Source organism: Molossus molossus, unplaced genomic scaffold (genome assembly GCF_014108415.1).
Source record: "Molossus molossus isolate mMolMol1 unplaced genomic scaffold, mMolMol1.p scaffold_m16_p_1, whole genome shotgun sequence".
Classification (NCBI taxonomy): domain Eukaryota; kingdom Metazoa; phylum Chordata; class Mammalia; order Chiroptera; family Molossidae; genus Molossus; species Molossus molossus.
Window position 1 is genome coordinate 248,842,907 of NW_023425344.1, and position 13,830 is coordinate 248,856,736.

At 47.5% G+C, this 13,830-nt stretch overlaps 1 long non-coding RNA gene across 2 annotated transcripts in view; it reads left to right on the top strand.

The window, feature by feature from the left end:
* Positions 1 to 11,360, top strand: part of LOC118617412 — a 31,270-nt gene extending 19,910 nt beyond the window's left edge. For both annotated transcript variants that reach the window (XR_004956827.1, XR_004956828.1), the window contains one exon: positions 11,032 to 11,360. This is a non-coding gene — a long non-coding RNA (uncharacterized LOC118617412). The remainder of the gene's footprint in view (positions 1 to 11,031) is intronic.
* Positions 11,361 to 13,830: the final 2,470 nt, after the last annotated feature.

Here is a 13,830-nt window from a genome sequence, read left to right on the forward strand (position 1 = left end):
GTTTTTTAAAACTCTGGGCACACATAAATAAATAAATAAAAATAAACACCAAAGTGAAAGACAGCCGAAAAAGACAGAAAGAAAAACAGAATGGCTGAGTGAGGAAGGAGTCCCTGGACCAGGGCCGAGCATGGTGTGAGGGGCTCTGAGTCGTCGGTCGTGGGATCTGAGCTCTGGTACATGAAATGACGAAAGAACGAGGGACTAAATGTAGCATCTAAACGCACATCCAGGCATATGGAAGAACAAGCAGAGGTCAGGTGCAGGAGTCCACTAATGGGTGAATCAATGCTAGAAGGACAGGTCACAAGTCCAGGGTTAAGGTGAGTCTAGTGTGAAACCACGGTACTGTGGATACAAGAGGAAGCATCTACTATTCTAAATAAGCACGTTGAAGAGACTAAGGAAACAAGGAGGAGGTGGGGGTAGGGGAGAAGGGCTGGGCAGCTCCTGGGGACGGGCTGGGCGTTTTCACGCATCCCCTCTGGTCAGAAGCTCTGTGCGAGTGAAAGATGGCACAGTGAGGGAAAGAAGGGATGTAGAAATCTGTAACAAAAGAGACAGGGAGACTACAAAGTGACAATAACTAAATGAGCAGGCGGGTAGGTCCATAGGAGAGTGTTAGGCTCGGACTGGTGACGAGATGCCCTCACACACGGTGGAGTAAATACCCAATAAAAAATACCCAGGGAGGAAGGAAGGATGGATGAATGAATGAGATTGGAGCTATGGGGGATGGTGGATGTTAGCAGGTGGCGGGGGAATTCATCCATCCGTGAAAACTGAGCTCCAAGAATGAAGGAATTCAGGAAAGAAAGAATGAGAGTGAAAGGGAGAAACAGAGAACATTGGAAAGAAATGTAAAAATTACCTAAAAAAGAAGAAAGGTAATTAAGATAACAAACAAATAAATGGATACATAGGAATAAGACTGAGGGTACATGAACCAAGCACCCTAATTAATTCACATCTGTGCTTCTGACATGGGTAGCCATCCAACCACCCGGGAAAGAGTTCAAAGCTGACCCATGTCACGGAGGACTGTCATGGGGCCAGAGCAGGGGAGGACCCACTGACTATAGATGATCATATATCCAATTAGGTGCCCCTGCCACCCGGAAGGAAAAGACTGATTTAAGTAGAAAGACTGAATGGATGCATTACTGCATGAATGAAGGAAAGAAGGAGGAACAAGGTTTGCAGGGACTGATGAGGAGGGGATTATAGAGGGGACTAGGGTTCAGCCAGTTCCTGGTGCCTGGTGTCCAAAGGAATGAAAGGTTGTAAGAAAGATCGAAAGACTGGTAGAAAAACCAATTAAGATGGTGGAAAAGTCAACATAAATAAAAGGAGTAGAAAAAGATAATAAATAAATAGGTCAAACAACTACATGTATGAGAGGAGTTAGGTTTAACACTGATCATCCACCTTAGTTCAAATCTGTGGCCCTGAAGTTTATAAATAATAAAAACAATACCATACACAAAAGACTGAGAGAATAAATGTGTGTGTTCCACGAGAAAGCAAGAAAAATAATTTGGAAAATAGAAGGAAGGACTTGGACAAAGAAAGATGTAGGGGAATAAATTAAAATAGATATATAGAGGAAAAGGCACTTACTGGATAAGTACTTAAATATAATGAACAAATATTACTCATTAAATATAATTAGTAAAAAGTGAGGTTCCACAGCAAAAAAAAAACACCAAAAAAAAAAAAAAAAACCCACATGGCTAAAGAGAGGGAAGGAATTAACAGAGGAATGGCTATGTGGATGAATGAATGAATAAATGAATGAAAAATGATTTCAGTGACTTCATTTCTGCACCAAGTCTCAGAAGGACAAAATAATGCCAAAAAGAGAAATCAAGGAAGGAGGGGCACAGAAAATAATGACAAGATGGATATAAGCAATAAAAACATATTAAGTGAATATACATACATAGATGTGAATATATGAGAGAGGGCCATCTAGAACAGAGAAATGAGATGTCTTGACCCCCAAATGATGACTGATTGAAAACTGGGCTCTTGATATTGTTCAATAAACCCTAAAGCAAAGCACCAGTACAAGGAATTAACAAGCAAAAGGGCGCCCCATGGATGGGTTTCGAGAAGGCTCCAGGAATCACAGATGATGTTAATCCAATTCTGTGCAGCTGAGGTCCACAAATAAAAGGATAGATACTGAAATGCAAGTGACAGGAAGGACGAATGGATCGCGAGGGGCTGCCTTAGGAACAGCAGCGCTGGCAGGAGCCGGGGCAGTGCTTCTGACGTCACTCCAGGCTCCTCCAGTCCCTACATGGGAACACATGCAAGAAAGAAACATCTGCGTTAAAGTAAGAGAGATAAGGCAAAATGAAATTTACCTGAAAGAGAAGGAAAAAAAAAAACCCCCACTAAACAACCCTGAAAAAAGGTAACATGGGTGTGTCTGCTATAGAAAGGCCCCTGGGGGTTGGTAATGGGTTGTCATTAATCCTAAAGATGGATGAGATCATCCAATCCTGTGTCCAGGGCAAGGGAAAACAAGGAGAATAAAAAAAGCAAAAAGGGAAAGATAATAAACAACCAAAGTGATAAATGGCTAGTTAAGAGGCTGTCTGAACAGGGGTTATAATTGGTTTACATACATACTCTGTAAATAGATACATTACACCTTTCAAAGAATAGATGAAAAATTGAGAAAACACCGGCCCCAAAATAAGCACTGCAATGAAATATATGCAATTGAGGTCCATAAATAAAAGAGTAAATACTAAATGTAAAAGGTAACTAAATTCAGGGAAGAAAGATTGTAAATGCAAATAAAAACATGGGCCAGTGAGGTTTATTTTGCACATGGGGTTTTGACTAATACAATTATTTACCAGGAGACCTAATAAGTAAAAGAACACCCAAAATAAGAAAGAAAGGACAAAGGAGTGAGCAAGTGAAAGAATAAATGAGCAAATGAATGAATGAGAAATGGAGCTACATGGCCCAGGGATGAGGCTGTTGCATGTAGCCCTGGTTCTTCTGTGCACCTGAATTTAGAATGAGAATGTAGGAAGGGAGAGAGAAAGAAAGAGAGAAAAATGAAGTTTGGGAGGAAATAAAAAAGAAAAGATTGAGGAATAAAAACAATATGAGTGAATAAATAGGACTTGTGCAGGGAGGGCTTCATGAACTAAGGGCTATGATTAATTTAAAGCTGTGCTTCTGACGTCCATAAATAATCCAATCTGTTTTGATTTGTTTCAAATGAATGAATGTATGAGTGACTGGGAGGGAGGGAGGAAGGAAGGAAGGAAGGAAGGAAGGAAGGAAGGAAGGAAGGAAGGAAGGGTTGAAGGAAGGGAGTGAGGGAAGGAACTGATGGGAGGAAGAAAGGAGGAGGGACTTGCCTTTCTTTTAGGGGCTTCCTGTGATCTAGCCAGTTGTATAAAGTGGGTACCAGGGAGGATGCTCTTGGCAATTCATGTGCCTGTTACGTGCACTTTACCTGGCAGAGGGAGGTGTTGGCTCAGGAAGGTTGATTGAATGTCATTGCCTGGTGTGTAGGCCATTGTACTTCAGCTCTCTCATCCTTAGTTTCTTTTTCTGTAGCCTTGGAATGGCATCAGCTTCCTGCTTAGATTAATCTCGAATTGACCATGGGGCAGATGCTCACCTGCCTGTTGGCAGTGCTCCATCTATGGCCTGGATAGGCAGAAGGGCTCAGCCCAAAGACCCGCAATAGGCATGCCAAGGGCCTCTTGTGTTTCTAATGTAAACAGTGTAAATGTCACATGACCTAGAGCAGGAGGTCATCCATCAACCTGATACACCACCTCTCTTTCCCCTTCAAATTCTTGACTGAAGCATATGTTAACAATGAACATCTACTTTTTTCAGTGACCTAACTGCCATTTCTCACCACAAAAAAATAATTTTTTACATCTTGCCTTTTCTATTTAATATTCTGTCATCAACAATTTTCTTGCTTACCGTCTTCATCACCTCACTAGATGCATTGTGTCTGACTATTTGCAACACCTACCTACTATTGTTATGCATAGCATCTTTCCTTTTAATGTTATAAATTATATCACAGCTAATGGCTTAGCACACCCACTTTCTTTCATTCTTATGAATTATCTTCCTACACTCAAAAAAGATCATTGCTTCAGAGGCATGTCATTTTCTCCCATTAGACTATGAGCCCCTAAGGGCAAGGAGATTGTTGAATTGATCTTTGCATCTCCAATGCCCAACATATTACAGATGCTAGATATTGCCTTGTAGGATGAGAGGATGGAAGGATGGATGAAGATGTAGTGAATGGGTGATTGGTAGACTGATAGATGAGAGACTGAAAAGAAAGATGAAGCTGCAGTGAGTAGGTGAGTGGTTGACTGGTGGACCAGAGGATGGAAGGATAAATGAAGATGTAGTGAGTGGGTAAGTGATTCACTAATGAATGAGGGGATGTGAGTATAAGGAGTATAAGTGAAGATGTGAATGAATGGTCAGTGATTGGCCGATAGATGAGAGGACGGAAGGATGGATGAAGGTGTAATGAATAGGTAATTACTTGGCTGATAAATGAGAAGATGGAGGAATGAAAAAGATGGAGTGAAAGGTCAGTGATTAGCTAATGAATGACAGGATGGAAAGATGGATGAAGATGTGAATCAGTTGGTGAGTGGTTAGTTGATAAGAGGATGAAAGGATTCATGATGTGAGTGTGGGTCAGTGGTTGACTGATGAATGAAAGGTTGGAAGGGGAGATGAAGATGTAGTGAGGGGTTCAGTGGATGGCTGGTAGATGACAGGATGGAGGAATGGACAAAGGTGTAGTGAGTAGATAAAGATAATGAGTGGGTGAGTGTCTGAAAGATTAGAGAACTGAAAAGAAAAGATGTAGTGAGTGGTTGGCTGATGAATGAGGATGGAGGAATGAATGAGACGTAGTGAGTAGGTGACTTGTTAATTGATGGATTAGAGGATGGATGATTTGATGATGTAGTGACTAATTAGTGATTGGCTAATGCTTGAGAGGATGGAAGAATAGAAGGATGGATGAAGATGTAGTGAATGGTGAGGGGTTGTCTGATGAATGAGAGGATGGAAGTATGGATGAATGTGTATAGAGTGAATGATTGATATATGAGGATGGAAGGAAGAATAAATATGTAGTGAATGGTCAGTGTTTGGCTAATGGATGAAAGAAAGGAAGGATGGATGAAGATGCAAATTACTGGGTTAATGGTTGGCTGATTGATGAGAGGATGGAAGGATGAATGAAGATGTAGTGATTGGGTGAGTGGTTGGTTGATGAGAGGATGGAGTAATGGATGAAGATGTAGTGAGTGAGAGATTGGTTGGCTGATGAATAAGAGGATAAAGGGATAGATGAAGATATAGTGAGTGGTCAGTGATTGGAAATGAATAAGGATGAGTGAATGGATGGATGGATGAAGATATGAATGAGTGGTAGAGTGGTTGGCTGATGAATGAGGATATAAGGATGAATGAAGACATAGTGAGTGGGTGATTTGTTAATTGAAGGATTAGAGGATAAATAGTTTGAAGATGCAGTGAGTGGTGAGTAGTTGGCTGAAGGATGAGAGGATGAAGTATGGATGAATGTGTATTAAGTGAATGAATGATTGAATGCTGGATGAAAAGTTGGAGGGAAGGATAAAGATGTAGTAAATGGTCAGTGATTGGCTAATGGATGAGAGGATGGAAGGATGGATGAAGATAAAGTGGGTGGATTTTTGATTGGCTGATGAATCAGGTGATGGAAATATGGATGAAGGTGTAGTGAATGAATGATTGACTGATGGATGAGAGGATGGAGGGATGGATGAATATGTAGTGATTGGCCATTGGAGAGAGGGTGGACACATCAAAGAATGGATGAAGATGTGAATAGTGGGTGAGTAATTGGCTAATGGATGAGAAGATGGAAGGATGCATAAAGGTGTAGCGAGTAAATGAATGATTGGCTATGGATGAAATTATGGAGGGATGGATAAAGATGTAATAAGTGGTCAGTGACTGGTTAAAGGATGAGAGGATGAAGGATGAAAGGATGTAGAAGGTGTTGTGATTGAATGAATTATTTGCTGATGGATGAAAGGAAGGTAGTATGCAAATGTAAAGAAGATCTGAATGATGATTGAGTGGTTGGGAGATGGATGAGAGGATGGATGAATGGATGTAGATGTAGTGTGTGGGTGAATGGCTGGCAGATGGATGAGAGGATGGAGGGATGGATGAAGATATAGTGAGTGGTCAATGCTTGGCTAATTGATAAGAGGATGGAAGGATGATAGGATGGATGAAGTTGTGAATGAGTGTGTGAATGGTTGCCTTATGCACGAGACATTGGAGGGATGAATGAAGATGTGAGTGTCAGTCAGTGTTTGGCTGATGGATGAGAAGATGGAAGGATGGACGAAGAGGCAGTGTGTGGTTGAGTGGTTGGCTCTATAATATGAGGATGGAAGATTGGATGAAATAGTGACTGGGTGATGGTTGGCTGATGGATGAGAGGATAGAAGGGGGATGACGATGTAATGAGTGAGTGAGTGGTTGGCTCATGGGTGAGAAGAGGAAGGATAGATGAAGATATAGTAAGTGGGTGAGTTGTTGGCTGATGGATGAGATGATAGAGTGATGAATGACGAGGTAGTGAGTGAAATAATGACTGGCTAATGGATGAGAGGATGGAGGGATGAATGAAGATGTGAGTGTAGATTTGAGTTGGCTGTCAAGAGGAATAAAGGAGGATAAATGCATAGGGAGTGGTTTGCTCATGGATGAGGGGTTGGAAGGATGGATGAAGATAGGGTGAGTGGGTGATTGGTTGGCTGATGAATTGGGGGATGCAGGGATGGAAGAAAATCTATCGAGTGGGTCAGTGGTTCCTGATGGATGAGAGGATAATCCAATTTGCAGGGGAGAAAGGATGTAGTGAGTGGTCAGTCTGTGGTTTATAGATGAGAGGATGGAAGAATAGATGAATGTGTAGTGAGTGAATAAATGATTGGTTGATGGTTGATGGTGAGAGAATGGAAGGATGGATGAAGGTTTAGTTGAGTGTATGAATCATTGGTGGATAAGAGGACAGAGAAGGATGAAGATGTAGTGAGTGGTCAGTGATTGGCTAATGAATGAGGATATATAGATGGATGAGTATATGAATAAGTTGTGTGAGTCGTTGACTGAAGGATGAGATGATGTAAGGATGGACGAAGGTGCAGTGAGTGAAGGAATGATTGGCTAATGGATGAAAGAATGGAAGAATGGATTAATGGATGTGTGAATGAAGAAATGCATTTCCTAGGGTTGAGCTTCTTGAATGAAAGGCCAGGGATTCTTGTATAAATACTAATTTCAGAAGGTTTTCAGCATTTTATAATGTCCAGCAATGTATTAGCATTTGTTAAGATATTGCCAGATTATCTCTGTTAAAAAGTATTTGTCATGTTAACTTGCATTGCTTTGGTCACTAATGAAGGTTGAACATGTTCACATATGTTTGTTAACAGATTATATTTTATCTTCTATAAACTGTTTGCCCAAATCCACTGGGTCATGGCTTCCCAAGGATAAAATGGACTTCCTTGGAAGGGAGTGAGCCCTCTATTACTGGAGGCATTCAAGGGGCAGACCACTAGACACTGAATGTGGTTAGTTTTAAGGAGATTCAAATAATGGGAATGGTTTTGGCCCAGATGGCCTTTCAGGTGTGTTGGGCTCGTGTGGTAGAAATGACATCTTCCATTTGACAGTCTGACATTTAAGGTTGAGTCCTCTGGGCTGGACCATGTATTTGTGATGTGTAAACTCACCCTCTGCAACTCTTGTGGGATAGGAATATCTCTTTGACCCTCTAAGGTTCAGACAGCCATGCCCAACCATGCCCACCAGCACTGTCGCCTGCCCCTCTCCCACACCCCCGTTTCACCTGGAGGAAGCTAGCTCTGTAGATCACCTTCTCCCACCTCCCAGCCACCAAGTCAGGTCCTGTGACGTGTGAGTAAACATGAGGACCTTATGGTGGTCTTTGGGGTTTTCACTGATTAATGGGACTTGTTGGACCAGGGCTGTTGGAGAATCCTCTTCCATTTGTCTCAACTGGGCCAATTGATTCCACTATTCAAGGAACAGACGGGACTCCAAGCTCTTCTTGAGCTTCCTCTCATGCCCCAGCTCAAAGTTAGCCAGGGCTCAAAGGTCATCATGGCCTTTGGGGACAGCACAGTACCCAAGGAGACCTTGCCCCCGCTTTCTCAGCAGAGGGCCTCTTTTTCCCACTGGCATTTCTGCTATAGCACAGAGTGCCATGTTCCTGCATCGGAATTTTTCACCCATTAGTTGATCCCAGCATTAAGGCGAGGGAGGTCGGTGATGATTTCCAGCTTGATCCTTCTGTCCGTCTGTCCGTGCCCTTGTCCGATGTTCCTTGACCTGGTGCTTGGCTTCTCCCTTTCCAGAAAGCAAACTTTTTCCTTTGGGCAGGTGTGTAGTGCCACGGGCTGTGGTCAAACAGCGAACGTCTGTGTTTGTAGCTTCTTCCTCCAGAGTCACTGCCATGAGCATGTCCCAGATGAATGTCATCTACCACCATCGCCCACAGTGCTTTCCATTCATCACACACAGTGACGAATCCAGGGTTGGGGTCCTTGCCAGACCCCCGCCCGTCAACAGAGACATCCTTCCTAGGCCGCCCTGCCTGGTGGTGCATGGTCCCTGCCATGACCTTTGCCTTCCACCCCCAGCTCTGTCCCCCAGACGACCATGGTTGTGACCCATCCCTTCCTCGCTTTATTCCTTCACTCACAATTAACATATTTTAAAAAAAACCCAGCTAGTGCTGTGCTCGGGCGCGCTCCCAAGGTCGCGTTCTGATGCCTCCTTGAGAAAGGGGAGCTGAACCTGTTTGCAAGGGGCCCTGTTTGTGTGCCCGTCACCAGGCGAGGCCCTCGATTCAGCTGCCACTCTCAAGTCAGAGTTCTGTTGAAAGTTTGATTATCTCCTCCAACTTGGTTCCTTACAAAACTAGGTTGATTGGTAATCAGTAAACTGTGTTCCCTGCGTGCTCAGAAATCACAGCCCATATCCTCAAGAGGCCTGAGTGGCAGCAGGGTCTGAGGTGCGCGGCTGCTGCTTCCGCCAACGGGCTTTCAAGTCATTAGCGCACCTTGGTCTGGCGCCGCGGAGGGGGTCTGAGAGCCATCCCCGCCCCATTCGAGATTAGTTAATGCTCAGCTCTACTTAGAGAAAATTGGGGGAGATGATTGCTCGTGTGGATGACAAGGATCCTGCCCTGTGAGGGGTCTGCATGGAGCGACTCATCAGCGAACCAGGGTGTCCCAGGCACACGGCACTTTGCGAACCCCGGAGGCAGCCCCCGGCATCCATGCGGGTCCCAGGCCTGGCGGACCCCTCTTTAGCCCACTGCTGCCAGCGTGGGGCAAGGTGGGGGTCTTGAGGGCGCCACTGGAATTCGGTCTTTTACTCGTTGCTTCGGAGACTAGGTAGACTGGGCAAAGCTGGTACCTTGGAGCTGGACAAACGCGTGGGGATGAAACTTAACTGGCAGCTGGGGTCTCTCGCCTGGGGGAGAACCTAGCACCCACCTCGCAGGCCTGTTTGGAGGGTTCCTGTAAGCAGGCTTTGTAACGGGCGGTCCGCATGCCCCTGGGGGTGGGGAGGGGCAGGACGAAAGGACACCAGGAGGAAGTGTGGTCCAGGCAGGTTGGTGGGGCAGAGCGCTCCGTTTGTGTGGTGTGCTGAGATTTGATAGGAGTTTAGGTCGGAACTTTCATACGGGGGCGGGGCCTCTTTGAGCAATGCCCTGGACCCCCGGGTGCACGTTCACGTCCTCAGTGAAAGGTTGGCAGTGCTCAGCTGTGTCTTGTCTACCCTGTGTCTGGCCTGCGGGCTGTACTTGCATCTGCTTCTTCTAGCAGAGCCCTCCCCCCAAAACATCAGGCAGCAGCTACCAAAGACATTGCATGTCCCCCTTCCCCAGCGTCCCACTCCTCAATGGCCACATGGGGGCTCACAGGCCGGCAGTGCCAGGCCAGGGTCGGGTGGTGCTCTGCTCTTGCGGAATGGATGGACGGGTGGGCGCAGGTCAGATAACGGCATTCCCACCACATGCGAGCGGCGGGTGTTTACAGCGTTGCTCAGAGATCAGCTTTTGCTCCTGGTTGACCTGTTAACGGCCGCATCTTGAGGACTTTTGTGTGAGGTATGTTGATCCAAAACCAGGAGTCTTGTTTTGGGTGCCATGTGATGGAACTTTGTCCGTTGGATAAGCCAGTGTTACAGAAATTAGAATCCTGCAGACCCCAGGGCCACGGAGCTAACTGTGGTGGTTGGACAAGTCTCCTCCTCTCGGACCCTCGGCCTCCTTTTCCCTCAGCTGTGGGTCACCAGGAAGCTTGCCTCCCAGCTTTGTTGTGAGGGTAGAGGCTGGGTCCGTCAGCTTCCCGGGGGACCTCAAGGTCCCTGAAGGGCAGCTCTGGGGAGACCGTGAGGGAGGGAACATTTGTTTTAAATACAGAGATTTAACAGGTTTGGGGAAGAGGGGCGGAGGCCAAAATGAGAGGCTCAGGGAGAATTTCTAGAAACCCCCAGAGGAGGATGAGGCAGGTATTTTAGAAATAGGCACGTTTCATTGCGAATGGGTCCGACAGGAGCCCTGGGGAGTCTCGAGAAAGGCCAAGCGTTCTAGATTCTGTTATGGGGTGAGCACCACGAGAGGGTGCCATGACCAGGGTCGTGCTTCTGCAAGCCTGTGGGTAGAGGAGCCCGTGATGTGCAGGACTCCAGAGGTTAGAGGGTACTCGGTAGACAGGCAGGAGCTGGTGGCGGGGTGCTCCCTTTGCCCCGCATGACTGCTGGCGGTGGGGCCTTTCCCGCGACGGCCGAGCTCTCGGGCTCCTCCTGTCCTCGCTCCCGGCCTGCCTGTCTGCATGAGAAGTCTTGTTAGCAGTGCGACCGCAAGCAGGTGGCCTTCATCTGCACCTGTGTCTCTCTCAGCCTCCACAGCCACGGGGACGCCCTGCACATTCCCACGAGACAGGCTGGACCCAAAGACTCTGGACCTGGGCTGCCCCCTGCGAGGAGGGGGTGTGCCCTCCTCAGCTCCCCCTGCAGTAACCGCCCACCCCTTGGCTGATGGACTTCACTGATCTGAGGGTCAGGCACGCCGCTTGACCCCCGCCCACCCCTCACCAGCCCTGGGACTTAGGGGACGGCGGTGCTTCGACGTCGCGTCTGTGAAATCGGCTCTGCACCTACCTCACAGGGTTGTTGTGAGGAGCCTGTGAGGCGGCTTGAAAGTGCCACACCCTACTGTGCTCTCAATAAATGCGGTTTTTGTCTTAAACGCAGCGATGGGTGTGCTACTAATGTAAGGAGGGCAAATGTCGAACTTCCGGTCTCACCGGGCTTCCTCTCACTTTGGGCAGTGTGATGGGTAGGGGGGAGCAGGGCAGCCAGCTCCAGTGCCCGCCTGTCCTCTACCCATCCCGCGCGCAGGGTGATAGGATGTCCTGAAGCAGAGCTGGCCTGGTGGGGCTCCTGAACTAACCTGCTGGTCCCCCTTCTAATGGTCATAGGATGCCAGGTTTCTTTGCAGAGGAATGTAGAAGTGTTGGAGGAGGTCACTGTCCTGGTTTCGACAGCCCTAGAGGGGCTACCCCCAGGGCTGCAACGCTCCTTCACCCTTCTTGCATATTCCCAAGGTCACAGCGGGGGTCTGGCCAAGCATTTGCCATTATTGAACTAATGGCAAGTAGATGGCCAAGCAGGTCCAGCCTGACTATGACCCCGTGCCAACACTCATTCCACAAGATGGTTACTGAGCAGGGCCCTGAGGAGACGGCAGAGGCCAAGCCTCAGATCCACCCCTGCCCTGTCGCAGGGGCACCAAGCCCAGCTCAGGACTATCAGGCTGTTGGCCAGCAGCATGTGGCTGGGCTGGATGAGGGCAGAGGGAACAAGGGCAGAGAGCTTTGGAACCAAGTCCACACAGAGTCCTCAGGCCGGCCCATCTGGCATTGCTGGAGCAGATGAGCTGGACACGTAACCCATGGGAAGGGAGAGGCTTACTGCCACCACCACCATTGTCACCATCAAAGCCAAAGCCAAAGCCACCACCACGGCCACCTCTTCCTCCTTCTTCCTCCTTCTCCTCTGCCTCTTCCTCCTCCTCTTTTTTCCTCTTTCTGCTCCTTCTCCCTCCTTTCTCCCCAACTTCTCACAGTGAGGTGTTTTAAGAGAAATATAAGCAAGTCCATCCATGAGTGCATGGGCTGAGTGTGGCTCCATTTTGAAGAGAAAGAACCATCTGGATCAGCTAAGAACACTGACCCTAGTCCCTGATGGAAATGGAGACATGGATGGTGCTGAGTGACTCTACAGGCAACCATGAGACCCAGAGGATACGACCTCCAGACCATGCCCCACTCAGATGAGTCTGTCCTTCCAAAAGAGGGCTGACAGTCCAGGAGAGTCCTGTGTGAGATGGGTAGAGCAACAACCTCTGACGAAGCTGAATCATCCAGAATGAGGGACCCCTAGATGTCTCAGAATTAAAACTCTAGCTCCAGCCTCTGATGAAGCTCATGTCCACAATGAGTGGCCCTCTTGATGTTCTAGAACTGCGAACCCAGCTCCAGCCTCTGTTGAAGCTCACATGTCCATGATGAGAGGCCCTTTTGATGTTCCAGAACTGAACCCTAGCTCCGGCCTCCATTGAAGTTCAGATGTCCATGAAGAGTGGCCTCTTGATGTTCCAGAACTGAACCCTAGCTCCAGCCTCCATTGAAGTTCAGATGTCCATGAAGAGTGGCCTCTTGATGTTCCAGAACTGAACCCTAGCTCCAGCCTCCACTGAAGTTCAGATGTCCATGAAGAGTGGCCTCTTGATGTTCCAGAACTGAACCCTAACTCCGGCCTCCATTGAAGTTCAGATGTCCATGTTGAGTGGCCTCTTGATGTTCCAGAACTTAGCCCCCAGCTCCAGCCTCCAGGGAGGGTCAGATGTCTACAGTGACTGGCCCTCATGATGTTCTACCTCTGAGACTCCAGCTCCAGCCTTCAGTGAAGATCAGATGTCCATGTTGAGTGGCCTCTTGATGTTCCAGAACTTAGCCCCCAGCTCCAGCCTCCAGGGAGGGTCAGATGTCTACAGTGACTGGCCCTCATGATGTTCTACCTCTGAGACTCCAGCTCCAGCCTTCAGTGAAGATCAGATGTCCATGTTGAGTGGCCCTCTTGATGTTCCAGAATTGAGACCCCAGCTCCAGTCTCTAATGAAGGTCAGACGTCCACAGTGAGTGGCCCCCATGATGCTCCACATCTGAGACCCCAGCTCCAGCCTTTACTGAAGCTCAGATGTCCACAATGAGTGGCCCTCTTGATGTTCCAGAACTGAGAACCCAGCTTTAGCCTTTGATGAAGCTCAGATGTCCACCATGAGTGGCCCTCATGATGCTCCACATCTGAGACCCCAGCTCCAGCCTTCAGTGAAGCTCAGATGTCCATGTTGAGTGGCCCTCTTGATGTTCCTGAACTGAGACCCCAGCTCCAGCCTTTGATGATGCTCAGATGTCCACAATGAGTGGCCCTCTTGATGTTCCTGAACTGAGACTCCAGCTCCAGCCTTTAGTGAAGCTCATATATCCATGTTGAATGGCCCTCTTGATGGTCCAGAACTGAGAACCCAGCTCCAGCCTTTGATGAAGCTCAGATGTCCACGATGAGTGGCCCTCATGATGCTGAGACCCCAGCTCCTGCCTTTAGTGAAGCTCAGATGTCCATGTTGAGTGGCCC